This window comes from Salmo salar, chromosome 19, assembly GCF_965601325.2.
Source record: "Salmo salar chromosome 19, fSalSal1, whole genome shotgun sequence".
NCBI classification, from domain to species: domain Eukaryota; kingdom Metazoa; phylum Chordata; class Actinopteri; order Salmoniformes; family Salmonidae; genus Salmo; species Salmo salar.
In genome coordinates this window covers 23,980,879-24,001,830 of record NC_138309.1, presented here as the reverse complement: position 1 = coordinate 24,001,830, position 20,952 = coordinate 23,980,879, and the positions used below count along the sequence as shown (strand labels likewise).

Below are 20,952 nucleotides of genomic sequence, written 5' to 3'. Positions count from 1 at the left end.
CCCATTAGACACCTGGCGCGCGAGTTCATGTTGGGTACCCTCGTTCCAATACGTTATAAAAGAGTATGCATTCGTCCACCTTGAATATTATTCATGTTCTGGTTAAAAAAGGCCCTAATGATTTATGCTATACAACGTTTGACATGTTTGAACGAACGTAAATATATTTTTTCCCCTCGTTCATGACGAGAAGTCCGGCTGGCTTAGATCATGTGCTAACAAGACGGAGATTTTTGGACATAATTGATGAGCTTTTTTGAACAAAACTACATTCGTTATGGACCTGTGATACCTGGAAGTGACATCTGATGAAGAGAATCAAAGGTAATGGATTATTTACATAGTATTTTCGATTTTAGATCTCCCCAACATGACGTCTAGTCTGTATCGCAACGCGTATTTTTCTGGGCGCAGTGCTCAGATTATTGCAAAGTGTGATTTCCCAGTAAGGTTATTTTTTAATCTGGCAAGTTGATTGCGTTCAAGAGATGTAAATCTATAATTCTTTAAATGACAATATAATATTTTACCAATGTTTTCTAATTTTAATTATTTAATTAGTGGTGCTGACTTGACTGCCGGTTATTGGAGGGAAACGATTTCCTCAACATCAATGCCATAGTAAAACGCTGTTTTTGGATATAAATATGAACTTGATAGAACTAAAAATGCATGCATTGTCTAACATAATGTCCTAGGAGTGTCATCTGATGGAGATTGTAAAAGGTTAGTGCATCATTTTAGCTGGTTTTATGGTTTTGGTGACCCTGTCTTTGAATTGACAAAACATTACACACAACTCTTGTAAATGTACTGTCCTAACATACTCTAAATTTATGCTTTCGCCGTAAAACCTTTTTGAAATCGTAAAACGTGGTTAGATTAAGGAGATGTTTATCTTTCAAAGGGTGTAAAATAGTTGTATTTTTGAAAAATTTGAATTTTGACATTTATTTGGATTCAAATTTGCCGCTCTTGAAATGCACCTGCTGTTGATGGAGTGCACCACGGGTGGCACGCTAGCGTCCCACCTAGCCCATAGAGGTTAATCTGACTTGCCTAGTTAAATAAAGGTGAAAAAATACAAAAATAAAACTAAAACAAATCGGCAAATCGGTGGCCAAAAATACCGATTACCGATTGTTATGAAAACTTGAAATCGGCCATTCCGATTAATCGGCCATTCCGATTAATCGGTCGACCTCTACCCTTTACTCAGTACTTTGTTGAAGCACCTTTGGCAGCGATTATAGTCTTGAGTCTTCTTGGGTATAACGCTACAAGCTTGGCACACCAGTATTTGGGGAGTTCCCCCTATTCTTCTCTGCAGATCCTCTCAAGCTCTGTCAGGTTGGATGGGGACGGTCGCTGCACAGCTATTTTCTGGTCTCTCCAGAGATGTTCTATCGGGTTAAAGTCCAGGTTTCATCAAGGATCTCTCTGTGCTTTGCTCCGTTCATCTTTGCCTCGATCCTGACTAGTCTCCCAATTTCTGCCGCTGGTAAATAATACCCACAGCATGATGCTGCCACCACCATAAGTCACCATAGGGGTGGTGCCAGGTTTCCTCCAGACGTGACACTTGGCATTCAGAACAAAGAGTTCAATCTTGGTTTGAACAGTTTTTTATTTTGAATACATTTGCAAAAATACAAAAAAACAGTTTTTGCTTTGTCAGTATTGGGTATTGTGTGTAGACAGATGAGGAATAAAATATACTGCTCAAAAAAATAAAGGGAACTCTTAAACAACACATCCTAGATCTGAATGAAAGAAATAATCTTATTAAATACTTTTTTCTTTACATAGTTGAATGTGCTGACAACAAAATCACACAAAAAGAATCAATGGAAATCCAATTTATCAACCCATGGAGGTCTGGATTTGGAGTCACACTCAAAATTAAAGTGGAAAACCACACTACAGGCAGATCCAACTTCGATGTAATGTCCTTAAAACAAGTCAAAATGAGGCTCAGTAGTGTGTGTGGCCTCCACGTGCCTGTATGACCTCCCTACAACGCCTGGGCATGCTCCTGATGAGGTGGCGGATGGTCTCCTGAGGGATCTCCTCCCAGACCTGGACTAAAGCATCCGCCAACTCCTGGTCAGTCTGTGGTGCAACGTGGCGTTGGTGGATGGAGCGTGACATGACGTCCCAGATGTGCTCAATTGGATTCAGGTCTGGGGAACGGGCGAGCCAGTCCATAGCATCAATGCCTTCCTCTTGCAGGAACTGCTGACACACTCCAGCCACATGAGGTCTAGCATTGTCTTCCATTAGGAGGAACCCAGGGCCAACCGCACCAGCATATGGTCTCACAAGTGGTCTGAGGATCTCATCTCGGTACCTAATGGCAGTCAGGCTACCTCTGGCGAGCACATGGAGGGCTGTGCGGCCCCCCAAAGAAATGCCACCCCACACCATGACTGACCCACCGCCAAACCGGTCATGCTGGAGGATGTTGCAGGCAGCAGAACGTTCTCCACGGCGTCTCCAGACTCTGTCACGTCTGTCACATGCTCAGTGTGAACCTTCTTTCATCTGTGAAGAGCACAGGGCGCCAGTGGCGAATTTGCCAATCTTGGTGTTCTCTGGCAAATGCCAAACGTCCTGCACGGTGTTGGGCTGTAAGCACAACCCCCACCTGTGGACGTCGGGTCCTCATACCACCCTCATGGAGTCTGTTTCTGACCGTTTGAGCAGACACATGCACATTTGTGGCCTGCTGGAGGTCATTTTGCAGGGCTCTGGCAGTGCTTCTCCTACTCCTCCTTGCACAAAGGCGGAGGTAGCGGTCCTGCTGCTGGGTTGTTGCCCTCCTACGGCCTCCTCCACGTCTCCTGATGTACTGGCCTGTCTCCTGGTAGCGCCTCCATGCTCTGGACACTACGCTGACAGACACAGCAAACCTTCTTGCCACAGCTCGCATTGATGTGCCATCCTGGATGAGCTGCACTACCTGAGCCACTTGTGTGGGTTGTAGACTCCATCTCATGCTACCACTAGAGTGAAAGCACCGCCAGCATTCAAAAGTGACCAAAACATCAGCCAGGAAGCATAGGAACTAAGAAGTGGTCTGTGGTCCCCACCTGCAGAACCACTCCTTTATTGGGGGTGTCTTGCTAATTGCCTATAATTTCCACCTGTTGTCTATTCCATTTGTACAACAGCATGTGAAATGTATTGTCAATCAGTGTCGCTTCCGAAGTGGACAGTTTGATTTCACAGAAGTGTGATTGACTTGGAGTTACATTGTATTGTTTAAGTTTTCCCTTTATTTTTTTGAGCAGTGTATATAACTACAGTAAGTGACAATAGTTGCTAATCAAAAAGCCATATTTGGTGAGTAAAGAACATATTTTAACATTATAAAGCTTGAAAAGTTGGTGTATGGCAAGTTGAATAGCTGCTTCCTGGGCTTAAAGGAGATTTGCCATATTAACGTCTCTTGTCAGGCCAGATTGTGGTTCACCACCACGCTTACCGTCAAATGCCTATATGTGTAACGATCGTCTGACAGAGGGGACCAAGATGCAGCGAGGTAAGTGCTCATATTAACTTTAATGACACTTTAAATAAAACAAGAAAACGAAAGGAAACAGTTCTGCCGGGTGAACACACAAGACAGAAAACAACTACCCACAAGACCCCAAAGGAAAACAGGCTGCCTAAGTATGGCTCCCAATCAGCGACAACGATGTACAGCTGTCCCTGATTGAGAGCCATACCAGGCCAAAACAAAGAAATACAAAAACATAGAAAAAAGGACATAGAATGCCCACCCTAGTCACACCCTGGCCTAACCAAAATAGAGAACAAAAACCTCTCTATGGCCAGGGCGTGACAATACGATAGTAAATGCCCAATATACCAACATAAAAATAAATAACAGAGAAAGGTAGAGCTACCTTTCATCAGAAATTAAATGGCATATACCATATACATTAGGGGGTCTTACAGCATATAACCGAATAACATGTCTCACAAAGGAAAACATTTAAAGTTACTAACGTTACAGAGGAAAAGCAACACTGGATCACTACTGTATGAAAAACATAGCTGCGTTGCCAACAGCCTTAATTTGGTTCGGGTTACTAAACAAGATAGCATGTACCACCCTAATGTGACATTAGTTGTAGATTTAGCGATCTCAGTCAAGAACATATGCAGGATGAAAACAATTTCCCCTAAATGTTGACTATCCAAAATAAATGGTAATATTGTTGAATATGACCCGCTATTTTCTGAAGTCTAAATGGCATTATCACAACGCAAAATGAACGGGTTTTACTAGCCATATGGGTACAGTGATTGGACGTAAAAATAGGCTGCAAGCACATCGTCTGTCAGGCCAATACAGGGGGAAAACAAAAACAAACAAACTTTATCCTTGATGTGGATTATCCAAAATAGAAGGTACTTAATATGGGAATGATTTTGACTCAGTGCTTGACATTGTCACAACGCATAACTAGAATGTTTACAGCTAAAGACAAAAAAACTGATAGCCAGTATTAAATAGCTAGCTTGCAATGGCTACTTGCAAAGTGCATTCAGAAGGAATTCAGACTCCCTGACTTTTTCCACATTTTGCTCCGTTACAGCCTTATTCTAAAATTGATTAAATACCCCATAAATGACAAAGTGAAAACAGGTTTTTAAAAATGTTTGCAAATGTATTACAAATAGAAACAGATACCTTATTTACATAAGGGCAGAGTGCAGCCTCACCACATCTTTGTTGTGTGTGATTCTCAGCAGGGCAGTGTAGCAGAGGGAGGGTCAGAGGCCGCGTTCGTAGAGCTTGGACATGGCGTCTTTGAACTCTCTGATACAGAATGCAGTAATGTGTACTGAACCTATGAGCGGATAGGGAATTTTGGACCTTATGCTGCTGCTCTTTCTACAGCTACTAAGAGTAGCACACCACAGCTAATAATAACAAGCACAATATAATTAATATAAATGGAATGTTTAATGCAATTTTTCAATTTCAAAGAAATTCCCCGAGCATCTTACATCAAATTCAACTTTGGTATTGTCCTCAGGGCTAACAATAACCCTCATTTCGCATTGCCTTCATTAGATCAAACTCAATTAACGAGGAGTACCCTGCAGCTCCTCCACCATGATAGGGGTTGGTGGACTTTTTGGCTGTGGTGTGTGTCTTCGGCAATATGACACACACACTCACACACCTCCCTCCCTCCCTGTCAGGTCCTAGGTCTCTTCCTCTTTGATGGACAGTGGTGTCAGAAAGTAATTGGAGGCCTTTGCAGCCCATACAAATCCGCCTGTCAGTTAAGTGTGTCACGGTGCCATGTTCAGCTGTTTTGGGTCTCAAAGGGTGACCTTTTCACAAAGGGACTGAGGACATGTTCCACCTAATGTACTGAAGGGACTCCAGCCCCTGGCCCCCCGATAGGCCTATACACTGTGGTATTGTTGCATAGTTATTAGTCCATGGTCATTTTGTGACTGTCACTCTCTAGACAGCTTGTATTGTACCATTCCAACAAGCTTGTATGGTTCCAGTATGCCACATCTGGGATTAGATATAGGCCTAGAGTTTAAATAGTCTCTCTTTTTCACAAACCCTTTTATTAGTGTCCACATTATGACGTTCATTCATTATCTTAACAGTTGTAGAAACACTTGAAATTGATTAAACACCAAGCTGTTCTGAAATGAAAAAGAGACCAAGGTCCACCTGGTTTGTGGATGTTCAGATAATTCATAGTATTTGTACTAACAGTAGCTGAGATCATGAATGCGTTCAGACATTGGAGAATAATAAGAACAAGTGAGTTTAAGAGACACTCTGAAGACCTACTGTTGCTGAAGCCTATGAAAGCCTCTTGTGAACAAGTTGATGCTTTTCTTCCTCAGTCTAATGTATAGCATGAGAGGACAATGGGGAAAGAAAAATACCATGCAAAATGTGATATGGCATCCAGATATCAGTGTCACAACAGGCAGGGAAGCCATCAACTGCAGGTCGAGAGGTCTAGGTCTGTTTGAATTAGCTATCTCTCTCACACACACACACACACACACACACACACACACACACACACACACACACACACACACACACACACACACACACACACACACACACACACACCGCTTTGCTCTGGGTTATGGCAGGCAGCAGGACAGAAGCACATCCCCTAAAGGCTAACGTACAAGGACAGCCTGTCCCACTGTGAACGCCCACTGGGCCGAGGTGTTACAAGTCATATGCAATAACCTGCATCATTACTTCTGAAGACTGTTAGGGTGTCGAAATAACATCCCTCCCCCTCTGCTGCCAACACACAGTATATACACATAAAGACATAGATACACACAATTCTAATAAATGCAACAGTTGGACAATGGATGAAGATACTCCATTAATCCATCAGATATTGACTGCATTATTGCACATAAACATTTTACTGGCACGGACAAATAATGACCGGTGTTCAGGGATTTTGGTGGGAATTCAGGTATTAATTCAGGGCTGCAACCACCAACAATGTGCTCTGTCTTAATCTAGCTGCACTCACCTGCACTGTCTAGACTGCCTCATTAATTACTGTTGTTGTCACATTCTGTTGCATAATTTAACAAGTGTGACAACAACAAGATACCTTTGGCTTAAAAATGTAAATGTTTGCCTCTAGATTACACCTATCTATACATACTTTACATTGTTTGCGAGATCAGATGTACTGTAATATCACTATAATCTGAGTGTTCATTTTCGGAAGTTGATTTCATTTCAGTGCATCTAATTTGTAAATATTTCAACTGTATTAAAGTATTAGTTCTTTCAATTCCACAAAAAAAGGGACACCCATCAAAATAAAGTTATCTTTCTTCTCATGTAAAAGTGTCGAGACAATGTGCTAAATCCCCTACGAAGCTTTAGCTTTCTTATAGATGCAACGGAAAGACAATGCATTCCATTGAGCCCATTTCAGCCATTACCGGGCTGTATTTGACAGGTCATTACAAACATTTCCGTGGTCATTACATTAACGGGAAAAAATGACAGGCACAAGCAATTGGATGAAAGAGTCACAGGAGGAAAATGAAAGCAAACAATTCAGCAAGATGTGGATTTTGCACCCCTCAAACACAAGACATAGTTGGCTGAAAAAGACAGATCCTCAGGTGTTGCTACGTACACACATCACATTCGCAGGCACACACACACACACACACACGCACGCACGCACACTGACAGACAATCAACAATCTATCACACACACACACGCACCTTCCTTGGTGTTAGAGAATCACAGTAGTGTTCCCTGGAGTTGACAGTTATCTGTTGTGCTGACAGAACCATGGCAGGCCCTGCAGGAGTAAGCATGCGTCATTATCACCCTATTCAGCTAGATCCCCCTCTCCTTTCCCACAGTACCTGCTCTAGCCAGTCACGCACACACACACACACACACACACACACACACAGTCACCCATTCTTCTTCTATGTATCACAACTAACCACTAATACTCCTTGTCTTCTGCTTGGAACTGTGATCTCTTCTTTTTGCCCCCTTCTTATCCAATAGTCAATAGGATCCCTTCCTTTTCTCTAACACCAGTCAGAACCTCCTGTACAGTACAGTATGTTGAGTCAGACAGACATAGTTGTCTGTGGACTGGCCTCCACTTGGTCTTCTTCTCAACACTTATTAACTGACTGTCATGTTCTGTTCTGTTCTTCCCTCCAGACACTCTTTAACGTCCTCAGTCCACTTACTGCAGTCCGTGGCTTTGTCCCAAATGGCACCCTATTCCTATGGGCTCTGGTCTGGTCAAAAGAAGTGAACTATATATGGAACAGGGTTCCATTTGGGATGCAGCCTGTACATAGCAGTGGAATTATGCGTCTGGGCTGTTCACTGTCAGGAATCCAGACAGAGTGAAGCTGCTGCTGAATCTGTGTTATGATGTGTGTGTGTCAGGGTTTCCGTTGGCCGGTAATAGATGGCTTTTGGCCGATAAAAAAATGAAAAGCAAATAAATAAAAAACTGGTGCCGGCCAATTGTCCAGGAGAAGACAAAAAATCCCATTGCAAAATAATGCCTTTTAGTCTATTCGTTGATGGAAATACCAGTCGATGGAAATATATTTGACATGCTTATCGGTCTATAGGTTAATTTGCATAATTTAGTGGATTCAATTGCCGGGTGTGTATTTTCGTTAGTCGTTATGTTTGTTACACACGCACAGCATACCGATACAGAGCCTATGAGTGGAAAATCTGTCAGACAGCATGAAAGCTGCTGCTACTGCTTCTCAAACAGCTCATTAGTTGCTGCTAGAGTGAAACATGTTTTTATAAGCCCAATCATTGCGTAACAATTCTAAATGCGATTGCTTGTTAAAAACAGTTTTGATGGCCATAATTAAAAATGACTACTATTTTTATTTCTCAGCTAGTACTGTAATTGAAGAGCGCTTCCCATACGCCATTCAAGTGCAGATAGGCAATGGTAGGCAGGCTTCAGCGAGTCACACATCACTTTGAATGAGCTGGAGGCAGTAAGCATTTTCAAAACATATACTTAATTGTTTGAAGCCTGAACGTTTTACTTCATATTATGAGACATGTCTTACCTTGCTTCAAAGTAAAATCCGACCATAGAAACATTGAGGCCGTTATTTAATAGACTTCCATATGCCATTGAAACCAGTAGCCTATTTCTTTCATGTTCTATTGGTTTTCCATTAGTGAAAGGCACAACCCTAGTCATATTAGCAACCCATGCTAATTTTTGCATCTTTATATCTCCCCTCTTTCTAAATTTCTTTTGATAACTGTGTGTTCCCGCTAATTACATTATGGAACGAACATTCACGCGTAGCCTATTGCCTTGTCCACATTGCTGCCCTTATAATGTGTAGAAATAATAGTTTAGCAACATTTTAATCTAAATGTACTGATCTGTTGCATCATCCTCATTGCTTTTTAAAGTCGTTTTCTTTTATGTAGCCTAGGACTACTGCTTGTATGAATTTGGGATATATCGTCCCAGAACTGTTCCAGACAGTTTGGCATAGGCTATTTCTTTCTCGCACAGAACAACAAACTGACCAATGGAATAGACAAACTTTTCTACTATGGGGGATATTAGATTGACATAGACTAGTGATTTTGCTGTTCATTACTCGTCTTGCTAGCTGAGGAAAAGTAAATGTGACAGTTACTCTAACATCTTCAGTACGAATCGGAATTCGGTAAGGAGTACACGTTGTTTCCTCGAGTTGCATGTTCTGTTAAGATGAATAACCATAATCTAAATGTGATCTCTGTCATTCTGAGCACCGTGGGTGGACACCCTAATCAGGTTACGCACCCAATGCATATGGGTCCAGGACATTACTCTAATGTCTGTTCAATGAAAATGCTGCCGGTCAAATGTCCGGCTCCACATTTTCCTAAAGGAAACCGTGCTGTGTGTGTATGTGTGTGTGTGTCCTGCTGTTCACTCACACTCTTCATCTATCACTCCACACCTTATAGCTCACAGCGCAGCTAAGACATACAGATCATACTACTGAGAGAACACACACATCATATACAAAAGTCCAAAAACACTCCTTTAGCTAAAACCTGCATTGTAAGCTGTATAGTAACTGAATCCAACAGAGTATGGTTTTAGCCATCGTAAATCCCTCTTACCCCAATTCCTATTCTTTCCAAGCCTTTTTCCTCAAGTAAAAAGAGAAAGAGATAGCTAGCTATTGTATTTGTGGGCTTTCATGGCCATGCCTCAATCATATCACTTCCCAGACTCTGAAATGGAGCCATGGTATACAGGGCTTTGTGGTAAATCACTATCTCTCTCCCCTAGTCAGTGCCCAGTCAGAGCCCAGTCTGCTGAGCACTATGGCCGGCTGGCTCTCTGCTGCCTCCTGGGTGACTAATATATCTTGTTAAATTGTGCTGAGAAGCGTGTTGAGAACCTTATACCTTTTTGCTTCGTGCGATCTCTGGTGTGTCTGTGTTTCAGAGGGGTACGGTGTGTGTGTGTGTGTGTACTAGGGCGGTGTCAACCTTTGTCCTATCGTGATTATATACTCACAAAACGTTGTGATATATGATAGTATCGCCTGCTATTGACCAACCAAATTGGTTGGTTAAAAATAGCGCAAAATCGCATGCTAGAACACGATGAATCATTATGAAAGATAATGTTGTTGAAACCTTGGACAGAGGCTAAGTGCAGGCAAATATTTTATAATATTCCTTTCTGGTGGAGTTTCATCAGGTTTGTGTGTGTCAGTCTATGTCTGTTTGGCGCCCAGATGATGGAGCAAAGTGACAGTCAACTGATGAGGAACGGCCTGTCTTGCCATAGTGAGTTATAAATCATTGGCTGGATAGAAGCAAAGCATCTTCAGAACTGGATAATGATTGCTTTATTTGCCTCATTGTCCTCTCTTAATATAGTAATTTTCATAGCCTATCGAAGCCTGAGAGAGAATTATATTTTCTGCGCAGAGCCAGTCAAGTTCAAATAGGCTGTCAATCATTGTCGATAGATAATTCTATCATAATATTGCCCTACCCTAGTGTGTACCTGCCTGTGTGTCCGTATCCGTGACGTGTGTGTGCATTTCAGTGAGCCTATGCATTCACTGCGAGGGAGTGGGTGGTGGTGTCAGTTATGCAAATATGTCTGCTAAACTCTCCAACTCTTGCAGGAGTTGATGGTAAGGCAGTTCCCTTAAATTGCCATTAGCCCTTACTTCCTCAGACAGAGGATCAGAGAGAGGCTCCATCCCAAATGTCACCCCATTCCTTAAATAGTGCACTCTTTTGAACAGAGCCCTATATACCATGGTCAAAAGTAGTGCACTAAATAGAGTGGGTGACATTGGGACCCATAGGATCCCCGCTGTTACTGAGTCAGTCCTAAAGCTCTGAAGCTAGCTGTCCTTCAGCTTCTCGGTAATTGGTGAAGCCAGGCAGCGGATTCACATGGAGAGGAAGGGGGAAACATGTTGGCAGATTGCATTGGCAGCAATTACAGAATCTCCCAACCCAGAGACATGAATCTACTGATTTAATATCGACTGCCTTTGTACGCCATGCCTGTCTAATGGCTGAGCCTGTACTGTTTCTTCTTTACTACCTAGCTGTCACCATACTCACGTCAGACAGCTACTGTACAACATTAGAGTTACAGTTTGTCTCAAAGGGCATCAAATTCCCTATGCAGTATACTACCTTTGACCAGGGACCAAAGTAGTCCACTATACAGGGAATAGGGTGCCATTTGAGATGCAGCCAAGTCTCCTCATCCTTAGCTCAACACTTCAGCACTTCCAGGAACCACGATAGATGCCTTTTACACACTGTAGTGTAAAGTTACCCTTTCAACAAAATATCCTCCCTTTCATTAGGAGCAAGCACCAGGGTGACCAGTTAAGAACACTGCATATTCATTTCAGAACACTCAAGAGAAAGGAAATGTTCTCAGAACAAAAGCAGTCAAAATTCGAAGAACAACTTTAATCTCAGCATGAAAGCATGAATTTCCACTCTCACTGTACATTTATGTAAGTACCAATATGATTTCCAGTTACAATACATTACAGTTCCAAGTTGTTTCTATGTGTTATTGTTGTTCTTCAAATGCAATAGAAAAACTTGTAGAGCATTTATATTACCCATAATATCCTGTCTATTGTCTTGATGTGTGTGTGTGTGTGTGGGGGGGGGGGGGGGGGGGGGCATAATTAGGATATTCAGATTGAATGTTAAACATACATCACCATTCATTATTGTTTCATTACCTTGGTTAGTACATGTTCATGGCCACCATACACAACAGCTATGAAACAACCGTACATTTATTGCATTTTTCACGAACAGTACAATAGACATGTACAGTCTATTTCTATCTGGTTGCTTTTCTTTTGTACACACAATAGAGACAATTACCAATTAACAACTGAGAAGTCCGGTGTCGTTGATCTACTCTCACAGTGTACTTAATCTCACACAGAAAACTGCCCTTTTTTTTTTTTTACAGATTTGAACAGATTCTACTATGGCAACAACAGAACCTCCAAAGCAAATGCAAATGGCGACGTGTGCCATAACAACAGGCATCAGAGATAATGGAGTTTTTTGCCCTTTTCCTCATGGAGTGTGTTGCCGTCTGTAGATTCCATTAATGCTATTCTTTTGGCTAATTTCCTAAAAACCCTTGTCAGAAAAATTGCCTTTCTGTGGCTTTACCTGTACCCATCTTTACCTCTCCATCTCCTGTAATTACGGTAAATGAGACGTGGAACCAGAGTTACTGACCTTCCTTGGGTAAAGAACACTGTCCTCCACAAACACTGGGAATCACCAAAAACAGACGTCTAAAATGTATGGGACGTCAGCACTATGTCTTGATTGTTTTGTAACTGAACACAAGCAGAATAACATTCTGACCATAGCTTTCTGAATGAAGATACACCATTAGCACAGAGTTACCAGGTTGTCATTGTTCTCAAATACACGTCAAAATACTTTGCTTTGGTGACGACAGCAGTCATAACCACCTAGTTTCCATGTCTCTTCTGTCCACAAGGGGGCATGTTTTTCATGTGGGCAAAAGACTAAAGGCCATTCTTCTAACACTCTAGTGAGACCATACTCCATTTTAGTTAATAATCCCAGGAATGTTCTAAATAACAATTTTCAATCTCTACACCTTTTCTTTCAATACAACCAGAGATAATCACAACATATATGGACCTTGACTAATGCAGAGAAACAATCAAGGTGCCCCACACACCCTTGCGCTCTCACACACACACACACACACACACACACACACACACACACACACACACACACACACACACACACACACACACACACACACACACACACACACACACACACGGAAGAATATGAGATTCGTTTTGTGTGTCTCTGTGCTGTGAGGAGATTCCCATAGGGATAGTGCGGTGGTAGAGACAGTCAGTGGGCATGGGGATGTGATTTCATTAGGTCCAGATGCTGCTGCTTGAAGGACTGAGCACTTGAAAGGTTCAATATTATTATTCTGGAGCAGGACACATCAAAATGACGCTGTCCATCTGGAGCGGAGATAATGTAATCAGCAGTGGGTCATTGGTCATCACAGACAGCCCAGCCATCGGGTTTACCAACATCCTGTGATGTCATCATCATCACCCTAACACTCAAGAGACCAGAGAGAGAGACGACGAGAGACAGAGAGAAGACGAGCCGATTGATAAGACAGACATCAGCTTCACCTCATTAGATATTTTTTTTTGGGGGGGGGGATTAATTGATAAAATATTGAATGTGTGTCTGTCTCTGTGATCCAATGTATTTATTTAAAACCCTTGAGGTTAATGGTTTCAATTTGTCTATTCCATTACCTGTACATCTTTATAAGCTACCCCCACCCACCCAAACAAACACACACACACACACACACACACACCAGACACGGACACACACGCACACCAAGGAAAACCTATTTGTAGAAGCGTTAAATATTCAGTACCTGCCGTGTTCTCCATATGTCTTTGATCAGACACAGATCCTATGCTACTCTCTCATCTTACAACTTCAAACCAGAATGTATGTAAAAACTCAGCTATACAACCTGTTCTGTTGCAAAAGCCTGTCTCGCCACACTAGTAAGTTATTTTACTCTAGCAAATTGCTGTCATCTGGATTACGCAAACAAAAAGGTGATAAGTAATTTTAAAATGCAGATGGGTGAATTATGAAAAACATATCAGCATCAGGCCTATTACCCAACTCCTTGCAAGTGTCAATGTAAAATGTTGTTTATTTCCAAAGCCTCCATTATAATTTAGTGCATGATCTGCTTATTGCACAAGTCTCTGTTGATAATTTGTAGAGTGATATTCTTGCAGCATATTCCCCTGGTAGTTAGTCAACTCCCCCTAAGAACTTCTTGGCCTCCTCCAGGCATATCGCTGCAGGCCTTAGGGAGCTAGAGCAATATAACCAACATGAAGCAATCTGGAGGCTAGAGGAAGGTACAGTAGCCAAGATGTATTTTTATAATACGTTTTTTTTTGGGGGGGGGGGGGGGGGGGGGGGGATAGAGGAATAGACAGATTCCCAGAATCTGCGACCAGTAGCACTCACCTGATGCTCCTTAGACCTGATCTATTTTCTATTTTCTAACATGGAAGATATGTATATATGCTGCATTAGCAAAGGCATAGGCTATCGAGCAAAGTTTGTGATATAGGCCAATGTGGCACCAAAACAAACCCAGGAGGAAAGCAACCAACCTAAAGAATGCTGTAACTAACCTAAAGAATGCTGCTCAATCAAAATCATGCAAGCAATTAAAGTGTGAATGCGAAAATGTTAAGGAATTCAATAGCATAGCCTATACCCGAATTTACCTTTTCAAAAGTAATACTCTAAAAGCCACACATATAATGAATATATTATGAATGAGGGCTCGCTTGAGGAGACATAGGCTACTTTGAAAACTTCAGGCAACTCCAGGAGTTTATAATCGTGACCTGGCACGTACGCTATGCTACACACGCGTCACTCAAAGTACAACTGTACAGACAGAGAATTTCATATTTTCATCAGCGCATGTAACCTATTCTACAGTAGCCTTTACCTGCATCGATATCCGTAGCCTAACCAGTGGGAAAGTATAAAGAAAGCGAACATTTCATATAGCACCAATAAACAACGAATAATACATACAAAAGAAAATGTAAACAATTACATTGTCATACGTTTATCACTCCACATGATGTGTTGACTTGTGGTGCCATCACAGTGTTACTGTACTCTACATCTGATCTGACGCAGTCAAATTAATAAACACAAATGTATCCCACGTTGTAGCTGAGACAGAATATTATCCAAAATTGTGGTCTATAATAAATGAAACCCAAAAGTTGACGCAGAGGACAATAGTGGTCAGTGATGTCTAATGCATTGCACATCGAGTAATATTTCAAGCAACTTCCAGTGATGTATGGCAGGCTAAAGTTAAGTCGCCTATACTAACCCTTATTTATGAATCACCTAAGCTATAGGTCTGTAGTCGGAAGTATTGAACATACAACCGTACCTGGAAATCAATTCATGCGAAACGTTCAATAAATACACCAATAACCTCTAGGTCTTAATGGACACTCGACTCGGCAGTTTTCAAACCAAAGCCTTCTTTATCGGGAACACCTTTCATTCTGCCAGAAATCACAAAGCGAGATAGCATTGTATATAAAAAAAAAAGTTGATTTGATCGCTTCACTCACCTTCCACGGAAGTTCTTATTCTGTTATCCTACGATAGCGAAGTGGCGAATGGTGCTGAGATGAGGGCGAAGAGTATCCGTTCGTTCACTGCAGCAGTTCCAAAAGCGCTTCAAGGCTGTTCCTCAACTGTGCTTCACTGTTTCGCGCAGGCAGCATCACTTCTCTGTGTGGATGTCCGTAGCTGAAATAAAAGGGACTGGGCCTCCGATTGGCTGCCATTCTCAAGTCCCCGATGCAGGGCAGGGAGAAATCGGCCGACAGAAAATAATGAACAGATTGACGCGCTGAGGAAGCAGGTTTGAAAGGACTAGGGATGTAGGCTAGTTCAACGGAGTGATGGAGAAATGTATATATTATTCCCAGCGCAATTTGAAAACCGCAGCATGAAAGGAAGACGACTAGCACCTTTGTGGTTGCAAATAATAGGCTATAGGCCTAAAGAAATGCCCAAATATATTGACATATATGCCAATTAATAGCCTGTAAGAATATGGTAGGATACTGTTTGTATGCCTTTTTTTTAAGGATTCAGAATGTAAACCTTAAAGTGTGGATAATATAGAAAAATGAAAACACTTGACATGTTCAATTTTAAAAATCTACTGTGTGCAAAATACAATAAAACATTTAGTTTGTTTTTTATTTACTAAACTGTAGGGAGTACTATATACAACATCACAAACAGTAGGCCTATTAGAGTTGTTCCATCCCAAGGGTTAATGTCGTTATGGCTGCTGTTAGTTGCATGAGTTCAATTTCTAGAACTCCTCCAATCATCCACTTTGGAGCTATCCTCCCAACCAAGCATCAAACCCCTTGCCTAGCGCTTCCCCATTCACTGAGCGAGAAGGATTTATACATTTGGCATCATGTCCTATCAAAAGATCAGCCAGTGATGACTGAATGACTGACTGCGGCCCTTGACCAAATCATTGCAACTGAATGGGCTTGGATAGCCTCAGCATTTATTTTGTGAATGTTTAGCACTCATTTTCTCTCTTTCACCCCCCCCCCCCCCCCCCACACACACACAGTGGAATGATCCAGAAACAAAACTAAAATCTATAAGTTAACCTGAAATACATTATAACACCACAAAGATCAATGGAACAACATTGTGAGAAAACACAAAGGAGTCAGGCACCAAAAAGAGCTATATCTGGGATATCATAGTCATTTTAGAGAATATCAGATACACTGTTGCTCTGTGCATTCTCTGGGGAAATAAAACAGCAAATGTTTTGCATCTGGCTGGTGGGAAAACTCTGTGGTATAAATCTTCTCGCTGTCGTAATGGTGCATTTTCTGCATTAATTGTGCCCAAGTTTATGCTTTTTCTGTCACAACGAAATTGTGAATTATGCCTATATCTGGTTTCAGTGAATGTCGAAAAGTAGTTATTTATTGGAGCTAAGAATGAGTTACACAAGAGCCCTTTCCTGCAGTCAAATTACCTTGTAGCCCCATGGGTGGAATGTTAATAATATTATTCATAATTTCATAATTAATAATCATTATTTAAAAACAAATATAAAAACATTTGTGTTTCTATGTCAAGTGGTTTTGTTACATTTCAGTAATTTCAGTCATTACAGAGCGTATTGTGTATGGCCCAGTACATCACTGGGGCCAAGCTTCCTGACATCCAGGACCTATATAGTAGGCGGTGTCAGAGGAAGGCCCAAAAAAGTGTCAAAGACTCCAGTCACCCAAGTTATAGACTGTTCTCTCTGCTACCACACGGCAAGCGGTATTGGAGCACCAAGTCTAGGACATTGTCATGGCCGTCGTAAGGATTGGACCAAAATGCAGCGGGAATGTGTATGCTCATTTTGTCTTTTATTGAAGAAACGAAACAAAACAAAACAAAACACAAGAACGACAAAAACAGTCCTGTCAGGCACACAGCTAAACAAGGAACAACTACCCCCAAAACCCATAGAAAAACACCCCTACTAAATAGGACCTTCAATTAGAGGCAACGAGGAACAGCTGCCTCCAATTGAAGGTCAAAACAATAAACTAGACATAGAAATAGAAAAAATAGAAAATAGAACATAGAAATACAAAACATAGAACACTACCCAAAAACCCCGACAACACAAAACAAACACACCCCTGCCACGTCCTGACCAAACTACAATAACAAATAACCCCTTAAACTGGTCAGGACGTGACAGACATAAAATGCTCCTTAACAGCTTCTACACCCAAGCCATAAGAATGCTGAACAACTAATCAAATGGCCACCCCGACTATTTACATTGACCGCCCCCTCCTTTGTTTTTACCCTGCTGCTACTCGCTGTATTTCTATATATGCATAGTCACTTTACCAATTAGCTTAACTAACCTGTACCCCCGCACATTGACTCGGTACTGGTACCCCCTGTATATAGCCTTGTTAGCTTTATGTTTTTATTTTCAATACACTTTTTTTGCACTGACCAAGTTCCCCAATTTTTTATTTCTGACAAGTTTGTGGTTTATGCAAGTTTGTTACAGCATCATGTAATCATTGTATCAATAATACTCCCACACAGTATACATTGAGACAAAGGTGGACTTCACAGGTAGAGGGTTTATTTTAGATCTGTGAGAGCATCATATTAGAGTGGGAGATAGAGGTTTTCACTTTACAACAACACAGTGAACCTTGGTAAAGTACAACAACAAAAAACGTTTTGGTTTTGAAAGCATCATAAATCATAGTCCTAGTGGCAGGCAGCGGCCTAATAGTGTTGTGAGGGCACATGGAGTCTACTATCCTCCCTCCTCCCCTGTCCCCTGGCTACGTCTACTTCCCAAATAGCACCCTATTCCCTACTTAGTGCACAACTTTGGACCAGGACCTATATGTCTACTGCTGCCAGACTACAGAAAGTGGAACGGCCATGTCGGACAAAACATGTTGTCTCTCTCTTTTAACACTGATCTCCTCTTTGGTGCGCACGTGGCCATTCAGCAAGCAAAAAACACACGGTACAAACAGGCACATCATCCTTTGTGGCAGAAAAACAATCTATCCACAAATAGCTTATCATCCATCATCATCATATATTTGGGTCCCCAGAAAAGCACAAAAAAAAAAACAAGTGCATTGTTGTTTCTAAGGTTACTGCTGAAATTAATTGATGTAGTGAAGAGAAGCAATGACACAAAAAACTACAGGTTCTCTTTTCTGTGTTTCAGTGTGTGTGCGCGTGTGTGCATGCTTGCGTGCGTATGTGTGTGTTTGCATGCGAAAATAAAAAGAACCAATAGAGATATATTCATGTAATTTTTTAAGTGAAAGTCTGTGTACAATCGTAAAAATAAAGGTGAAAGTTGGAACCAAATAAGGTTCTTAAGAGCGATGCTATAGGCAAACCATTTAAGGGTCTCTGAAGAACCATACATGGGATGGTTCTTTCAAGAACCATACAAAAATAAACCAACTGAAATGTTTTGGCCTTCCAGGACCGGAGCTAATTAGCCCTGCTGTAGGGTTTTAAGCCTTATTTGCATATTTCCCAAGGTGCCTTTGGAGTTATTTTTTTTTGTCACCAGTACCATCCATGACTATGTTTGCTAGGGACAAAGATATGACTCTTATATTCATTGATTTGTATACCTGTGGCTGTCACCAAGATATATCATAAGTGAATATGGTGTTATTGAAGTTAAATAAATTAAGATAATAAAATACGCATTTCATAAGGTCTTCTTTTAAGGGCCTTGTTTTACACTAATAAAGTGTCCTGAAAAGCATATTTTACAGGGCGCATCAGGCCTGCAAGTCATATTATGCTGGCTTGCAAAGTGATGTGTAATTTTTTTGGAATCCAGCAAGAGTGGAGATGTCCAAGATTTTGAATTTTATTCTCTTGCAGCCTGCATCAAAAATGACTGCTAGGTTTTAGAAGACTAAGATATGAGACTACCTTCAACATCTTAACTGGAACAACCATTTCAGTAGCGTGTGCAATAAATCCAAGTAACAGATTGGAATAGTTGACAAAAATTTATACTGCTCCAAAAAATAAAGGGAACACTTAAACAACACATCCTAGATCTGAATGAAAGAAATAATCTTATTAAATACTTTTTTCTTTACATAGTTGAATGTGCTGACAACAAAATCACACAAAAATAATCAATGGAAATCCAATTTATCAACCCATGGAGGTCTGGATTTGGAGTCACACTCAAAATTAAAGTGGAAAACCACACTACAGGCTGATCCAACTTTGATGTAATGTCCTTAAAACAAGTCAAAATGAGGCTCAGTAGTGTGTGTGGCCTCCACGTGCCTGTATGACCTCCCTACAACGCCTGGGCATGCTCCTGATGAGGTGGCGAATGGTCTCCTGAGGGATCTCCTCCCAGACCTGGACTAAAGCATCCGCCAACTCCTGGACAGTCTGTGGTGCAACGTGGCGTTGGTGGATGGAGCGAGACATGATGTCCCAGATGTGCTCAATTGGATTCAGGTCTGGGGAACGGGCGGGCCAGTCCATAGCATCAATGCCTTCCTCTTGCAGGAACTGCTGACACACTCCAGCCACATGAGGTCTAGCATTGTCTTGCATTAGGAGGAACCCAGGGCCAACCGCACCAGCATATGGTCTCACAAGGGGTCTGAGGATCTCATCTCGGTACCTAATGGCAGTCAGGCTACCTCTGGCGAGCACATGGAGGGCTGTGCGGCCCCCCAAAGAAATGCCACCCCACACCATGACTGACCCACCGCCAAACCGGTCATGCTGTAGGATGTTACAGGCAGCAGAACATTCTCCACGGCGTCTCCAGACTCTGTCACGTCAGTCACGTGCTCAGTGTGAACCTGCTTTCATCTGTGAAGAGCACAGGGCGCCAGTGGCGAATTTGCCAATCTTGGTGTTCTCTGGCAAATGCCAAACAACCTGCATGGTGTTGGGCTGTAAGAACAACCCCCACCTGTGGACGTCGGGCCCTCATACCACCCTCATGGAGTCTGTTTCTGACCGTTTGAGCAGACACATGCACATTTGTGGCCTGCTGGAGGTCATTTTGCAGGGCTCTGGCAGTGCTCCTCCGGCTCCTCTTTGCACAAAGGCGGAGGTAGTGGTCCTGCTGCTGGGTTGTTGCCCTCCTACGGCCTCCTCCACGTCTCCTGATGTACTGGCCTGTCTCCTGGTAGCGCCTCCATGCTCTGGACACTACGCTGACAGACACAGCAAACCTTCTTGCCACAGCTCGCATTGATGTGCCATCCTGGATGAGCTGCACTACCTGAGCCACTTGTGTGGGTTGTAGACTCCGTCTCATGCTACCACTAGAGTGAAAGCACCGCCAGCATTCAAAAGTGACCAAAACATCAGCCAGGAAGCATAGAAACTGAGAAGTGGTCTGTGTTTCCCACCTGCAGAACCACTCCTTTATTGGGGGTGTCTTGCTAATTGCCTATAATTTCCACCTGTTGTCTATTCCATTTGCACAACAGCATGTGACATTTATTGTCAATCAGTGTTGCTTCCTAAGTGGACAGTTTGATTTCACAGAAGTGTGATTGACTTGGAGTTACATTGTGTTGTTTAAGTGTTCCCTTTATTTTTTTGAGCAGTGTATATTATTCATATTTGATCAGCATAAGATTAATTAATCAATCAATGTACATGCAAA

General features: G+C 41.9%; 1 protein-coding gene across 1 annotated transcript in view; it reads right to left on the bottom strand.

Moving 5' to 3' along the window:
• The window catches only part of LOC106578592 (cadherin-6), an 83,008-nt gene extending 67,532 nt beyond the window's left edge, over window positions 1-15,476 (bottom strand). The window contains exon 1 of the mRNA XM_014157587.3: window positions 15,311-15,476. The gene's annotated coding sequence lies outside the window, so the exon portion shown is untranslated. The remainder of the gene's footprint in view (window positions 1-15,310) is intronic.
• Between the last annotated feature and the right edge of the window lie 5,476 nt (window positions 15,477-20,952).